At 46.1% G+C, this 15,773-nt stretch overlaps 1 pseudogene; it reads right to left on the bottom strand.

Annotated features, from left to right (window-relative positions):
- Window positions 1-3,569: 3,569 nt before the first annotated feature.
- LOC127691217 (PHD finger-like domain-containing protein 5A) lies at window positions 3,570-3,813 on the bottom strand (annotated as a pseudogene).
- Between the last annotated feature and the right edge of the window lie 11,960 nt (window positions 3,814-15,773).

Raw genomic sequence — 15,773 nt, 5'->3', positions numbered from 1 at the left:
ATCAGTTGGTTCTGAAATTATTGTATTGAGAATTTATTGATATATAAATCTGATTGGTTAACTATAAGCATTGAGTATTGTCTTTACCGGGTATTGTGCTATCAAACCTCGAGGATGCCGGATCTATCTGGTTATTGGAATGTGGGACAGAGCCAGAGGGACCCCGCTGGGACATAGTGTTGTGGCCCGCCGGTACTAGAGCGGGAACATGGCCCGGCGGGACCGAGAGTTGGCAGGTTGAGAGAAGCAGGAACACGGAGAGTTGGCAGGGTCTTTTTTTTTTTTTTTTTTTAAATATTTCCCACAACATCAGACCTGACTTGATAAACAAACAAACAAATACATGAAAAAACAAATAAACAAATACTTTAAAATGAAAAAAGGCAACTGTCCAGAAGACTTCTCCCATGATGCACCTGTTCCTGAGACTGCGGTTGATCTTTGCCACTGCTGAAGCTAAAATCCTGGCAAAAAGAAAAAAGCAGTCATCACGGCAGGCAAGATTGCTGCTGCCCAGAGCGCTGTGGCAGAAAGCACTGCATCCTTCAAAGGTCAGAAGACTCCAGCCCAGAAAACACCTGCTCCGGAGACAGCTGGCACGAAAGCAGAAGAGAAGACCGGAAAGAGCAGAGGCTGCTACGGTGTTGGTGCATGGCCATCAGTCTGGCATCGGGAGGTGGAGCCTAGATAATGCAAGCTCTTACTGAACCACCTGTGATGCCTGGGACTCTGTGTCAACAACAACAACAACAATAATAATAATAATGAGGAGGAGGAAGGGAGAAAGAGGAAGAGAAGGAGAAGGAGAAAGGAATAAAGGTTATTTCTAACAAATCAATCAACTGGAGATTTCTCCTCCTGTCCAATAACCCAAAAGACAGCAATATTCTTTTTGGCTTTCCTGGATAGTGGGAACCTGCCTGACTGAGTCATTCTGTTTTCTCTGTGGTGCTTGGGTTAAATCCAGAGCCTTATGCGTGCCAGGCTAGCGCTCTGTGCTCCTCTCAGGAAAGAAGCCAGTGCCTCGCCCCACTCCCTTAGTTTCTCCCCAGCTCTGAGGCCAGCTGTTAACACCTGCCCCTTACTTCTTCTCTTAGGACAGAAATGACTGTAAGCATGATTCTCAAATAGGGGTGGGGGAAAGGAGTCTGGTGCTGACCTCTGATGGAGTCTAATGAACTGTGGGAGGGGCTCACCAGGTGAAACTCACTCCATTGCACTCAGGAGTGGAGTACCCAAGGCTGGCACAATGAGCAGTTTCCACAGACAAACGGGGCTTTGTGCAAGCACAAAAAAAGATGGCATGTGGCCCAGACCTGAACGAACAGGGTGGGCAGGCTATGGACAACAAAGCCCTTTCAACTTCTCTGAAGAAAGAAGGAAGAGGAAGTGAGATTGGGGTTGTGGGTATGTATGGTAGCAGAACGTAGAAGAAAATGGAGATATTTAACCCTCATCTGCTTCCATTTTACGACACATGGGCTGAGAGAAGGCCTCTCGGTACCCTGATGCAGTCTGTAGTTCCTAGCCTGGGATGTTTGGAAGACTACAGACATGGTTTAACTGTTTCCTAGACAAAGCCTCATCTTGATTCTTCCTTCCATATAAAGGGAAGGTTTCTGGATGTCAGGAGACTGAGACAAGAGCTGAGGATAAATATAGCATGGGTAGAGTGCTTGCCTAGCATGCACAACCTCTGGATTCAGTCCCTTGCACGAAACCAGATATGGTGGTACACACTTATAATCATCCCTTGCACTGGGGAAACGGAAGCAGAAGGATCAGAAGTTTAAGGTCATCTTTGGCTACAAAGAAAGTTTGAGATCAGTTTAGGCTTCATGAGACTGTGTACGTGCGTGTGTGCATGTGCTTGTGTGTGTCTGTGTAAGAGAGAATGTTTTTGGTGTGTGTGTGTGTCTTTAGCCCCTGTCCACAGAAGACTAGACAAACAGTCTGGGGCCCAACACACGAACCCTTCCTTTACTGGCAAGTGGGCATCAACAGGTTATATGGACCCCAAAGCCACAGAGAGCAGGCAGCCCCAAGATCATGGGACAAGCCCCCTTTCTCTTTCACTAGTGCATAAGGGGGCACACAGAGACATCTGATCTAATGTCTCTTGTTCCTTTTCAATAGTGAGAGTCCACGTTTTTTTTTTTTCAGCTGAAAAAAAAATGTGTAGAGCCGGGGAGTCCACCATGAGGCTTGGCATCAGGCAGCCCTCTTTCTCTGGAGAGTCATGTTTATTGTGAGAGGGAACTATAAATTCTCATAGGTAGCTCAAAACTAGACAGTGGCCACTTGAACACTGGAAAACACTGTCACACAGTGCTAAGTTGTTTTAAACCCACCAGGGCATTCTTAACAAGCCAGTAACCATTAAGGTGCTACCACAGGGCTAGTATCCAGGTCCTCCAGAGGACAGATGTGCAAGGCACTTTCTCTCCCACCCAATGCTCCCAAGAGGAACAATAATGCAAGAACTATCAAAGCCATGCCTAAGGTGAGAGCTAAGCCTGGAAAAGGAGACTGCTTCCCTAGAAGGAAGACATCCACTTCCAAAAAGAGCTCTGAGGAGTTTACAATTAGGACAGCAGACGGTTTTCCAAAGGCATGACCAGGAAAGGTGTTGTGGGAAATTCTTCCCACAGGTGCACTGCCACACATTCTCCAGGCTCCCATCTGGTTCCTCCAGACCACCATCTCTCGCTTGATTCCCATTAACAGATGTGCTGGATCTTTTGGTCTCTCTTGGAGGCCTTTGATAAAGTCTTCATGATAAAGGGCCCATGATTATTATTATTATTATCATTATTATAAGATTTATTTATTTATTATATGTAAGTACACTGTAGCTGTCTTCAGACACCCAGAAGAGGGCATCAGATCTCATTACAGATAGTTGTGAGCCACCATGTGATTGCTGGGGTTTGAACTCAGGACCTCTGGAAGAGCAGTCAGTGCTCTTATCTGCTGAGCCATCTCTCCAGCTCCAGGCCAATGGTTTTTTGTTGTTGTTGTTGTTGTTGTGGGTGGTGGTGGTGGTTTTTTGCTTTGTTTTGTTTTAGATATACACCACCTTTATTAGCATAACAGAAACTTCCAATTTATAAAGAAAAATAACATGAACCCAGCACCACCTGCGAATTGTCAGGTCACATTATTATTCTGATGACCCCTGGACACACAGCAGGTCACAGGACAACCCCGTCATCGCTGCTGTAAGACCACACTTCTGCTGTGACAGTTTCATCATCAAGGCCACACACTGACTTATTTTGAAGCTTTCGAGTTGAAAAGATCAATGCAGAGAACAGAGCCTTGCTTTTCCAACAAAAACAAAAAGGAAACTAGGGACTGAGTGAGCAACATCTCCTCCAGTCTGCTAGAGCTCTCTGCGGGCACTGGACAATGGCAGGGTCACTAGCACTAGCACTAGCAGGCTGCTCTGGTGACTCTCTGCTCTGTTTCTGCTGGGTGCTTTCTGCTGGTGGTAGCAGGCTTCTATTTTGACAACAGCAGCAGATTGATGGGGGTGGGGTGGGGGAGCGGAAGGAGCCATCCACTCATCACCTCTTCTTGAAGCTGCATATTTTGTGTTCATAGAACAGATCTGTCTTAGAGCTCCCCAAACTGATAACCTTTGGGAAACTGTCTCTATCCTTTTCCTGAATGGTGCTCTCTTTATAATAGTAGGCATCAGAGACTCCGGGACCTCCATAGATCACACACTGGCCATTTTTCACACAGTCTTCCTATGGCAACACCAGCCTGCTTGCAGCAGAAAATCAAATTTGGATGATGTTTGGCCATAACTCTTCTCAAAGCTGGTAGCCAGAAGCTTAAAGGGCCCATGTTCTTAACACAAAGCATTGTCCAATCCTTTCATCAACTTCTTAGACCTTTGAGCAACTGGAGAAACTGAGGCACAGGGACTAAGGTAAGCTTACTCTCTGGGGTTATAAGTACAAATTCAGCAACTTAGCCAAGAAATGAGGAAGCTGTGGGGAGGAGGAATCAGAATGGACTGTCTCTGAGGAGGAGGGAAAGTTAGTGCTTTTCTGTATGACATCACAGGAGAACACCAGGATAAGTCTTCCTCTTTCTGTCATTAATCCCTAAACAACACGGTAGGCCAACTGTGTGCCTGGCATTTACACAGCACACCTGTAAGTCATCCTGAGATGATCTAGGGTTAAAGGACTCTGTGTAAGTTGTATGCAAATTCTGCACCATTTATATAAGGAACATCAAAAGGCTATGGTGGGACAGATACCTAAACCAATCCCTACAGACAGCAAGGGAGAAAGAGGTTACAGTCAAACCTGCCTTTGAAAAGTCTTGCACCCAGAGGACAGAATTTACTTCAAGGGAAGCAAACTGAGTGGGAAGGACTGATGATTGGTCCTTAGGCATATAGTGGCCTGGAACTGTTCTAGAAAAAGAAAGGATTCCCAACATCCTCTTGGCAGCCAAAACCATACACCGGGCTTTTAGAAACCCATAAAATATTTAGGGCAGGCCTCCGCTCCATCAGAGCTGCTGAAGCCAGCCAACACTGCTGATATTGTCATGACCATTGCACAGGAGAGAGAAGCTGGAGGGAGGACCATAGTGTGCTACCACACAGGACAGGGAAGACAGCCAGCAGCTTAGGATGGGTGTGAACACCAGAAGTTTGGAGGAAAGGGCCCCTTCCTTGCTAGCCTTGATGAGCTGTGGTCATTTTCCAGGGAGCAGCGCCTACATGCCTTCACGCCTTGCTCTCAGCCATCCAGGCCCGGTCCATTTCTGAGGCTTTTAAAGGAAGACATCAGTACCTGCTAAGTAGCCAGGATGATGTGAGGTCTGGGCGGGCGTTGATCCATGAGTGGGTGGACCTGAGCCATTTGGCCCCACCTGGGCAGAGTGGCATTGGAAACCAGAGAGGGCTGGTGGCCAGGGCTAAGATTCACTCCATATCAGGAAATTCAGAAAGGCCTTGGAAAGTATTGAGCACACCAGTACCCAGTGTTGAGTGGCCAGTGGCCAGGGTTTGCATTACAGAAACAGAACATTGTTGAGCTGTAAGCTTTTTGGAAATAGATTATATGAGACAATGTTAGAGGCTAAGCTTCTTGGGGACAAAGAACCTGTCAGACTCTGCCCCTGAAAACTAGGAAAGTGCCAGAACATAAAAGTCTGTTCAAGGGGCCTTCCAGTCTTGTGATGATTTAGAGTTTGTCAAGGACTAAATAATAAATGATAATTTCTGGTGTGTGTGGCTCATGTCTGTACTCCCAGCACTTGGGAAGTAAACGCAAAAGGATCAGCAGTTCAAGGCCAACTTCAGCTACACAGTGAGTTTGAGACCAGCCTGAACTGTGTGAGTTTCTGTCTCACAGAATCCAAATAACTAAATAAACAAACAAGGCCGAAAAGAATCTTCTTACCAGAGAAACTTCAGTCATGACACTTAGTCAGTAATGAACTTGGTGTACCATTTGGGCTCCAAAATTACAAAGAAAAAATGTTCACACTGAGGTGTGTTACCAGTGTGTCCTAGACACACCTGCTGTGCCCTGGTGGAATACAAATGCAGTGCACAGCTGTACACAGTACCTAGGACTTGATAGAGCAAGCTGTGACACATCGCACATTTGTCTGTCCTGCTTTTATCATGTTTAAGAGTGTTGTGTGACTCAGGAGGCAGAGGCAGGCAGATCTCCAAGTTCAAGGCCATCCTGGTCTACAGAGTAAGTTCTAGGACAGCCAGGGCTACACAGAGAGAGCTTGTCTCAAAAAACAAACAAAAAAGTGTTTAGTTTCGAGGTTTGGTTGTTGCTGCTTATTTTGTTCTTTGTATGTTTGAGGGTTTTGTTTTGTTTTATTTTTAGGCAGGGTCTCACTGTGAAGCCTTGGCTAGCCTGGAACTCCTTATGTAGATCAGGCTAGCCTATCTCCTTTGCCTCTCGAGTATGGGAGTTAAAGGCATGTGCTACCGTGACCAACATGCTTTGTTTGTTTTTGTCTTGGGGAATGAATCTGGAGCCTCACACAAATTAGACAGATGCTCTGCTCTTGAGCTGTATACACAGCCACTGACAGCGTTTTATAGTGTGTGTGTGTGTGTGTGTGTGTGTGTGTGTGTGTGTGTGTGTCTGGGTGTATCTGGGTGTCTGTGTCTGTGTGTGTCTGTGTCTGTTTGTGTATGTGTGTCTGTGTGTGTCTGTGTGTGTGTATGTGTAAATAATAAATAGGTTGATAGTAGATAGATGGTATATAATTATAGACAGATGACTGATAGATAATAGGTTGATACATAGTAGATAGATGATAGATTGATAGTAGATTGATAGATGATAGATTGATAGATATATGATAGATAGTAGATAGTAGATAGATAACAGAGATATGTAATAAGCATGTAGAGATAGGTATCTGCATGGTGATACCCTAGTGTGCTTATTTTATGTCAACTTGATCCAAACTACAATCATCTGAGTGGAGGGAATCTCAGTTCAAAAAAGGCTTCTGTAAGACAGGGCTATAGGCAAACCTGTAGAACATTTGCCCTCTGTGGGAAGTATGGTCCTGGCTTCTATAAGAAATGTCCCACAGATAAAGGGGCTTGCCATGCAAATTTGGCAACTTGAGTTCAATCCTAAATACCAGAAAAGTCAGAAGAAGAGAATCCACTCCACAAGGTTGTCCTCTGATCTCCACATGCAGGTAGTGCCACGTGAGTGCACATCCTGTTCTACAGGAGACCTGTCTCATAAAGCAGACACTGGCGGTGTTGGCAGCATGCTTACCTAGCCTGCTTGAGGCCCTGGATGCAATCCCCTGCACTGCATAGTGGGTTTCACACGTCTGTGATGCCAGCTAGAGCCACAAGGATCAAAGTCCAAGGTCCTCCTCTGCTTTAAATCAAATTCAAGGCTAGCCTGGGCTACATGAGGCACCATCAAAGGAAATGGAAGGAAGGACAGAAAGACAGACGGGACACAAAGGGAAGAAAGCGGTACCTTGAGCTAAATAAACCAGTACATGTGTACTGTTTTAGGCTTATCCTCCATAATAACAACCTAAACAGAGTCACCCAGGATGAAGTTTCGCAACACCAGCTCCAAACTAAGAAACAAAGGCCGGTTCTCTCTAAGGGTCCAGTGTAATCACTTCCCACTGCCTTAATCATTAAACCAGGAAGGTAGTCACCTGGAGTCACACTTGCCAACCAAACAGCTCATGCATTGTTCAATCTCCTGAACCCAGCCGTGCGAGGAAAGCAACATCGTGTTTTGTCCCTGGCTTTTTCAAGTCCTTTCCTTGAAACTGACTTTCTCTGCCTGACTTCCTGTAACACTTCAATTCAATCAGTGAAGTGTTGCTCAGTTCTAGAATGAAAAGATAAAGCTAATTGAGATCTTTGTTGTATATGTGTATGTATGTATTAGGCAGGGGTGGCTGGATGTCGGGGGATCAAGGCTTGGTGGATGGCTAACACTTCTACCCACTGAGCCATCCTGCCAGCCCTCACTTAAACCCTTTAAAGAATATTTGGGATTTTGTTGTTGTTGTTGTTTTCGTTTTGTTTTTAAATTCCAATAAAGTGACTGTCTAAATGTAAAATACCCTGGGACGCAGACAACTCTGAATCAACCATTGGGGGATGTCCCTAGGGAAGTTATTTTCTTGCTAAGGCCAAAGAGAAGCCCAGGTGTGCTCAAGTCATGAATAGCCTCATCTTCCCATGCCTTTCATCTCAGCACTAGGGAGGCAGCTTCTGGTTTATATATGAGTCCCAGGAGTGCTAGGACTACAGAGAAAGACCCTGTCTCAAACAAAACAAAACAGCACAAAGCCTCCATCCAGGCCAAAGGCTAAAGATGCACACCTAACGTGTTCTGGCTGTGCATCCCAGTAGCATCTGGCTTTCAGGTCTCCCTCAGCCTCACCTGTGGTCCATGGCCTTGGTGGATGCTGTTTTACTTGTATTCAAGGACTTTCTGAGGCTATACCAATTTTTGGCTGAAAACAACACAAAGTAGCCATTGGCCACGTGGCTGAGAGAAGGGCAAATGAGTGAATTATGGCGTTCAAATCCACTTCTCCTGTGGAGGCTTGGCGTACCCACTCTAGCTAGCTTTCAAATCCAGCAACTGGATCCCAATAGCATGGATGCTATAACGTCCTTCAGAATCAATTAGACTCAACCCGTATGGGAGAGTTGAGAAGGATTCGGCTAAAAAAACTTATGTAGAGGGCTAGAGAGATGGTTCAGTGGGTAAAGGTGCTTGCTGCCAGTCCTAATGGTCTGAGTTTAATCCCTGGGACACACATAGTGGGAGGAGAGAACCACTTTCCAAAAATTGTTCTCTAAGCTACACACGTGTACCATGGTATGTGCACACACACTCAAACACACACACACATACATATATACACACACATACTACATATACTGCATACACACACAGACACAAACATACACACATAATCCAATATTTTTTGTATTCCGTGACGTGTACAGATCAGATCACCTGAATAAGAACAAACTGGATCCCAGGTGCCTGACTAAGAATGGTGGCTCTGACCCCCCTGCCCCAGGCTGCCTTCCCAGAGGCACACGCAGATGACTGATAGAGGCATTTACCTGATAGAGATCATCTTCTGCTGTGTCACTTGGGCCAGAGGCAGTAAGACTAATATCACAGCTGGTGTGAGCTGTTCCCCCAGCCCCAGGCTAGTGTCCAGCTTGGCAACACTGGCTGAAAGCTTTACCACAGAGAACATGTGGTAAATCCACCCCAGTGGCACCCCAAATGCCAAGTGACAAGATCACCACGGAGATGACTCTCTCCACACCGTGTTCAATGAGACAGGTGCTGGCAAACGTGCCAGTAGCAGTGGTGTGGCTCACGCTGACACCTACACCAGCTCTTCCACCCCAGGTAGCTCACCAGAGAAAGGAGGCTGCCAGCAGCTATTCCTGTGGGCGCTACAGCGAGAAGGCGTCCAACCTCATCTGACTGAATTCAAGCCGTCTGACCGATGCGCAGGTCTTCTGGGCTTCTTGGTTTGTCACAGCTTTGTGGGGAAACTGAACCTGGTTCATCTGTCTGCTAGTGGAGTGATCTCTGGTGACTATAGCAAGAAGCCAAGCTGAGGTTCTCCGCCTGCTATCTCCAGGTTTTCACAGGTATGGCTAAGTCCATCCTTATCACCCATACCCCCAGAGTGCTTAGATTGTGCCTTCATGGTAGACGAGAAATTTGAATACCATGTGCCCAAACTGTACTAACCTCAACTTGCTTGTTATTAAGAACACATCTTCCACCACCACCACTCACACCAGATTTTATGGAGAATTGAAAGTCAATCTGGCAGATTCCATACCAACTTGAAATCCCACCCCTACATACACCTCCATGTAGACACATAGGCCCCTGCCATCTCTGCTGAGAAAGCCTACCCAAGCATCAAAGAAACCCGAGAGTGGGCAGCAACACCTCCTGGTCAAACTATACCAATGAGGTGTGGTTTGACCAAGAAAGAGCCCGAATTAGAATTCCCTGTTCCTCCCTGTGTCTTCCATCTGTCTATAGTCTGTGATTACTGGTCTGCCTGCAGCCAGTCTGTTGTATGTGTCTGAGATCTCTCCCCCATTGTCTGTGGTGGTGTGCCTATCTCTAACAAAGTGCTTTGCTGTGTATGTATTTACTGAACAGCACATTAGAGGGCATGGGAAAGCAATGAGGATTACAGAAATCTTCAACAAGGTTTTACAAGGGAAAAAGTTATCCCTACTGACTCCAACTGACCCAGAATAGTGCTCAAAACTGCAAATGGGTGTTATCAACCATAAAAAAAAACATTTATAGGTTACTTGTTTTGTTTAATTTTTTAACTCTTGAATGCTTTCAGCAAATGATTACAAGACACTCGCATGTTGTTCTGGGTCTGAGGACGGAAGAGTACATAGCTTAAAGCTATGTATTTAGCTTAGGCTGTAAAGCCGAATACATGGGGATTCCAAGGCATGGTAAGGTTGGCTTCATTGTTCTCTTAAAGGCAGGTTAAACTCAAACAGGCCGAGGACACAGTAGGGCATCACATTAACTACATACTCTTTTGGGGGAGGGGATATTTTCTTTATTTACATTTTAAATGTTTTCCCTTTTTGAAGTCTCCCCTTCGGAAACCTCCTATCCTATCCCCCCTCCCCCTGCCTCTATGAGGCACCCCCACCCACACACCCTCTCCTGTCTTCCCACCCTGGCATTTCCCTACATTGGGGTATCAGGCCCAAAGGCCTCTCCTCCCACTGATGTCCAACAAGGCCGTCCTCTGCCACATATGTGGTCAGCGCCATGGGTCCCTCCATGTGTACTATTAGGATGGTGGTCCAGTCCCTGGGACACTGTTGACACTGTTGCTCCCTCCATGGGGTTTCAGCCCCTCAGCTCCTCAGTCCCTTCCCTGGGTGCATACTCTTAAGGGGTCCTAAGGCATCTTAAGGGGTCCTAAGGCATCTTAAGGGGTCCTAAGGCATATTATTAACTTGGCCCCAAAGTTCAGCAAAAGCTCAATCAGTCTCTTTGAAGTCAAGAGATATTTTTCAGGAAAAAATAAAAGTATCACTTTAGCCTGGGCAGCTTTTATCATGGGCAGCTTTCTATAACACAGGTGCCAATGAGCTGGGCACCCCGATGGTGAATGAGGTAACCCAGACATAAAAGGACAAGCATGGTATGTATTCATGGTATGTAATACGTGGATATTAGCCAAAAAGTACAGGATACCCATGGTACACTCTACAGACCCAAAGAAGCTAAGGATGCTTGAACTCACTTAGAAGGCGGGGTAAACTACTCACATAAGGTAGATGGAGGAAGAGGAGTGGGTAAGGGAGCAGATAGGGAGGAGAAAGGGGGATACAGGATAAGGTGTGGGGACAGCACCTGGGGACTCATCCCAGATACAGTCAGCAATCTCCGACACTATTGTGGATACTAAGAAAGGTTTGCTGAAAGGAGCCTGATATGGCTGTCTCCTGAGAGGCCCTGCCAGAACCTTACAAATACAGAGTTGGATGCTCGCAGCTAACCGTTGGACTGAGTGTGGGGTCCCCAGTGGAGGAGTTAGAGAAAGGACTGAAGGAGCTGAAGGGATTTGCATAGGAAAGAACAACAATATCAACCAACCAGACAACCCCCCCCCATGCCCCCAGAGCTCGCAGGGACTAAGCCACCAATCAAGGAGTACACATGGGCTCCAGCTGCATATGTAGCAGAGGACGGCCTTGACAGCATCAATGGGAGGAGAGGTCTTTGGTCCTATGAAGGTTTGATAGATGTCCCAGTGTAGGGGAATCGAGGGCGGGGAGGTGGGACTGGGTGGGTGGAAGGAGGAGCACCCTCCTAGAAGCAGGGGGAGGGGGAATGGGATGGGGATTTCCTGGAGAGGGGGAAACCTGGTGAAGGAATAACACTTGAAATGTAAATAAATTAATAAATAAATTAATTTTAAAAGGTGTGAAGACAGACAGAATAGTGCTCCAGAGGGCTTGGAAAATGAGTGGAAATTGGCAGCTAGTGGGGGTGGGAATGGAGGGCATCTCTAGGATGTCAGAGGCCTGGGATGGTGAGGCTCCCAAGAGTCTAAGGGGGTGACTTTAGCTGAGACTCCTAGCAGTGAGATTTAGAACCTGAAAGGGCTACTTCTTGTAGCCAGGCAGGACCCTAGAATAAGGACACTAACCCACCTACAAAACTTTCAACCCCAAATTTGTCCTGTCGGCAAGAAATGCAGGGGCGAGGATGGAGCAGAGACTGAGGGAATGACCAGTCTGCAACTTGAGACTTGATGGGCAAGCACCAGTCCCTGACACTATTAATGACACTCTGTTATGCTTGCAGACACGAGCCTAGCATGATTGCCTTCTGAGAGGCTCCATGCAGCAGCTGCTGACTGAAACAGATGCAGAGACCCACAAGCAAACATTAGACAGAGCTCAGGGAGTCTCATGGAAGAGTTGGGGGAAGGATTGAGGAAGCTGGAGGGAACTGCACAGGAAGACCAACAGCGTCAACTAGCCTGGGTCCTTGGGTGCTCCCAGAGACTGAGCCACCAAACAGAGAGCATACAGGGGTTCCCCAGCAGACGTAGCAGATGTGCAGCTGAGTCTTCATTCAGGTCTCCCAACAACTGGAGCAGGGGCTGTCCCTAAATCTGTTGCCTACCTGTGGGGAATCTGATCCCATTCCCCAACAGGGCTGTGTTAGATGTGTCAGAATTGGGGGATACCCAGGGGACCTCCACTCTCTGAGGAGAAAAGGAGGGGAGGTGGGGGGAGAGACTGTGTGAGGGAGAGACCAGGAAGGGGATTTGGAACAATTGGGATATAAAATGAATAAGTAAATTATTGGGGAAAAAAGAACATTGGGAAGAGATATAATTTATCATATTAAAGTTTGCTTTTAGTTTCAAGTTAGCAATTTGATATTTCAAAAATAAAATATTCAAAATTGAAATAAATTAAACACCTCATCCTAATACAGGATTTCCCCCTTCACCTTCATAAACTGACATTTGCCTATGTGCCAGTCTGTCTCTTCTACCCAGAGGCAGCCCCTCATGCCCTGAGGCAAACATCCCTTCCCTCTCCCTTGTTCCCTTCCCCTCCTCCCTCATTCTCTACCTCCTGTCTTTGTCTCTGATTTCCTACCCTCTGTTTTTCTGGGTCAGATAAATCTCCTTTGTGCTGAGAACTTGGTCTTGGGGTGTCTTGTGCCCATGAGGTCCTTAGTCTGAGCCATCTGAGAAAGAGGAGGCTGACAGGGACAGGGACAGGGACAGGGACAGGATAGGAAAAGGCTGGGAGGCTGAGGAACAGAAAGGGAGATCTGTGAAGGAGAGAAGGTTAAAATTACAGAGAATCAGTAAAATCCAGAAGGACCTGGGAGTGGTGAGGCATACCTGCTACTCCAGTGCTTGGAAAGCTGAGGCAGGGGGATTGCTATGAGCTCAAGGCCAACCTGGGCTACAGAATGAGAATCTCCGAGGGAGAGAGAGGGAAAGAGAGTGTATGTCCTGTGTTATAGATGTTATTATCATCAAGCTCCACCGCATGGCTATTTCTGCCTACAAACTTCAGAGTTTACCTCGCTTGCCATGATTCCGATGTGTGCGGAAATCAAACAGGGGCCAAGTTTCATGGCTAGATTAGCATGTGCCCAAGGCCCAGAAACCAGAGTTCAGTGGAGACAGGAGAATCAGAAGTTTAATATCATCGTGGCTATATAAGTTTAAGGCCAGCCTGTGCTACATGAGACACTGTCTCAAACAAACAAAGAAACAAACAAAAATTCCTAAAATGAATAGATACGTGGATAGATGGATAGATAGAGAGATGATAGAAGAAAGAAAAATAGCTTTTCCTCCTTTTTCACGACTGTTTTTGTATTTTTTAAAATTACATTTTAATTGGTTTTGTGTGTGTGTGTGTGTGTATGTGTGTACATGAGTTGTGTCACAGGGCAGACACAAAGGTCAGAGGACAACTTTCAGGAGTCTGTTCCCTCTTTCCACCTTTCTATGCACTCTCAGGATTTGGCAGCCTGCACCTTCGCCTGCCGAGGCCCCTGCCGCCCCCCACCCCCCAGTGAACGAGAATAGAAAGCTGGCTTTTTTATAGTTTTGGCTCCATCATAGTTCGTGGTGGATCTATGAATTCAACTTCTGTGCACTGAAGTGGCAAGAACAATTTTGTGGAGTTGGAGAGAGATCTCAGCAGTTTGGAGCACTGACTGCTTTTCTAGAGGTCCCAGGTTCATTTCCCAGCACCCACATAGAAGCTCACGACTGTCTATAACTCCGTTCTCTGGGGATTTGGCACTTGTACACACACACATACATGCAGGCAAAACACCAATGCACATAAAGTCAACCAACCAATCAATTCATTAATTAAAAGACCAATTTTGCATCCAAAAAAATACACCATGTTTTAGAGTTGGTTATTGTGAAGGTCAGGATTTCTTTTTAATGCCACGGACCTTTGGGGCAATAGGAACCAGACACGACTAGTCACTGCTGACAACTGTCCTGCTCACCCACTTACAAAAAGGGATTAAAAGGATAACGCATTTGTTCTAAGGAGAAGGACCCTATAACCTGAAATTTTCCCTTTTCTCTTCCCTTTAAAACTATATTAAAATTACATTCTGTTATACTTTTATTTAATATGTAGATTGTACTGCTGTACATAAAATGCAGCTTTTACATTTTAAAATTAAGACTAGTGAAGGCCAAGTGTAGTGGTGCACACCTGTAATGTCAGGGCCTTGGAAAGTAGAGATGGGATGATTAGGGGCTCAAGATATCCTTAGCTATAGAGTAAGTTCAAGGTTAGCCTAGGATGCTTTATTGAAGGAGGAGGAGGAAGAGGAGGAAGAAGAAGGTGGTGATGGTAATGGTGATGATGATGATTTTTAGAAAATCAATAGAGGCTAGAGAAATGTCTCAGCAGTTGAAATCATTGACTGCTCCTCCAGAATTTGGTTTCCATCACCCACATTGGACAGCTCATAAGTGCCGGCAGGCCCAGCTCCAGGGGATACACACACACACACACACATGAATTTTATAAATAAATGAATAAATATTTTAAAAATAAATCAAATCCAGAAGCCGTGCAATCAGACTTCTGCCCATTTCACCGAGATGAGGGATTAGCATAAAGCCAAGTACCATGAGTCTGTATCTATGCCAAGTCAGCTAGCCTCCTGTCTCTGTCTCCGTACCAACACCAACCCAGCTCCACGCTGCCCCGCCTCTGTTACTGGAGGCGTCCTTTGAATCACTTGTCTTTAGCCCCAGCCATCCTTCCACGTATGGCCGTGGGCTCTGGAGAGCACTCGTACCAGATTGACAAGCAGAACAGAACAGGAAGTAAAAGACTAGTGTGAAGTCCTTCTGCCTTCCAAGCCCTGCCCAGCTCCTACTGCAATACCCTCCAGTTTCTCACGTGTCCCTGATGAGTGCTCCACTCCGCCCTACACAGACACAAGCGCGGCGGTAAACAACAGAAAAATGCTTCATATGCACAGTCACAGACATCACAATTATCGGAAATCATCTTGCCTACACAGCGCTTTATGTAAACAAACAAGGATGGAGGGCCCCTGGCAGGCAAACAGCTGGCGAAACAAATGATTTCATGCCTCAACATGGACTCCTAAACTCCAAAGATATTCAACCGCCACAGCTCACGAATAATAAAAGACTGACAGCAAAATAATTTGATTTTGCTGTTGTTGTGTTGCTGATGCAGTTCAGAACAAGAGCTTTACTGATGAGTGACAGCCCACTTGCTTAAAACCAAATAAATCCTGAAAATTATTTCTTGGCCATCTTCATCTGCCTGCCTGCGTTTCTAATATGGATAGAGTACTCAGAGCATTCTTCAAGGCCAAGGGCACAGGTGTCAATGTGAACCGGAAGAAATCCTGCACACTGAAGTAGGGACCAATGTTGTTGTGTTGTTTCAGTTTTGTTTATTTTGACAAGATCTCGGGTTCCTCTGGCTGGTCTTAAGCTCGGTGTAGCTGAAGATGGCCTTGGGCGTCTTCTAATCCTCCTGCCTCTGCCTCCCCAGTGCTGGGATTGTAGGTGCGTACCGCCATAGCCATGTTTTGAAATGGGACAATTAACTTACCTACTCTAAAGCTGGATCTCAGTCACACTTTTTCTGCTGGCCTGCAACCAAGAAACTTCTCTCCATCTGGCCT

The sequence above is a fragment of the Apodemus sylvaticus genome, chromosome 8 (assembly GCF_947179515.1).
Source record: "Apodemus sylvaticus chromosome 8, mApoSyl1.1, whole genome shotgun sequence".
NCBI lineage: Eukaryota > Metazoa > Chordata > Mammalia > Rodentia > Muridae > Apodemus > Apodemus sylvaticus.
The sequence above is the reverse complement of the archived record's forward strand: the minus strand, read 5'-3'. Positions and strand labels throughout refer to the sequence as shown.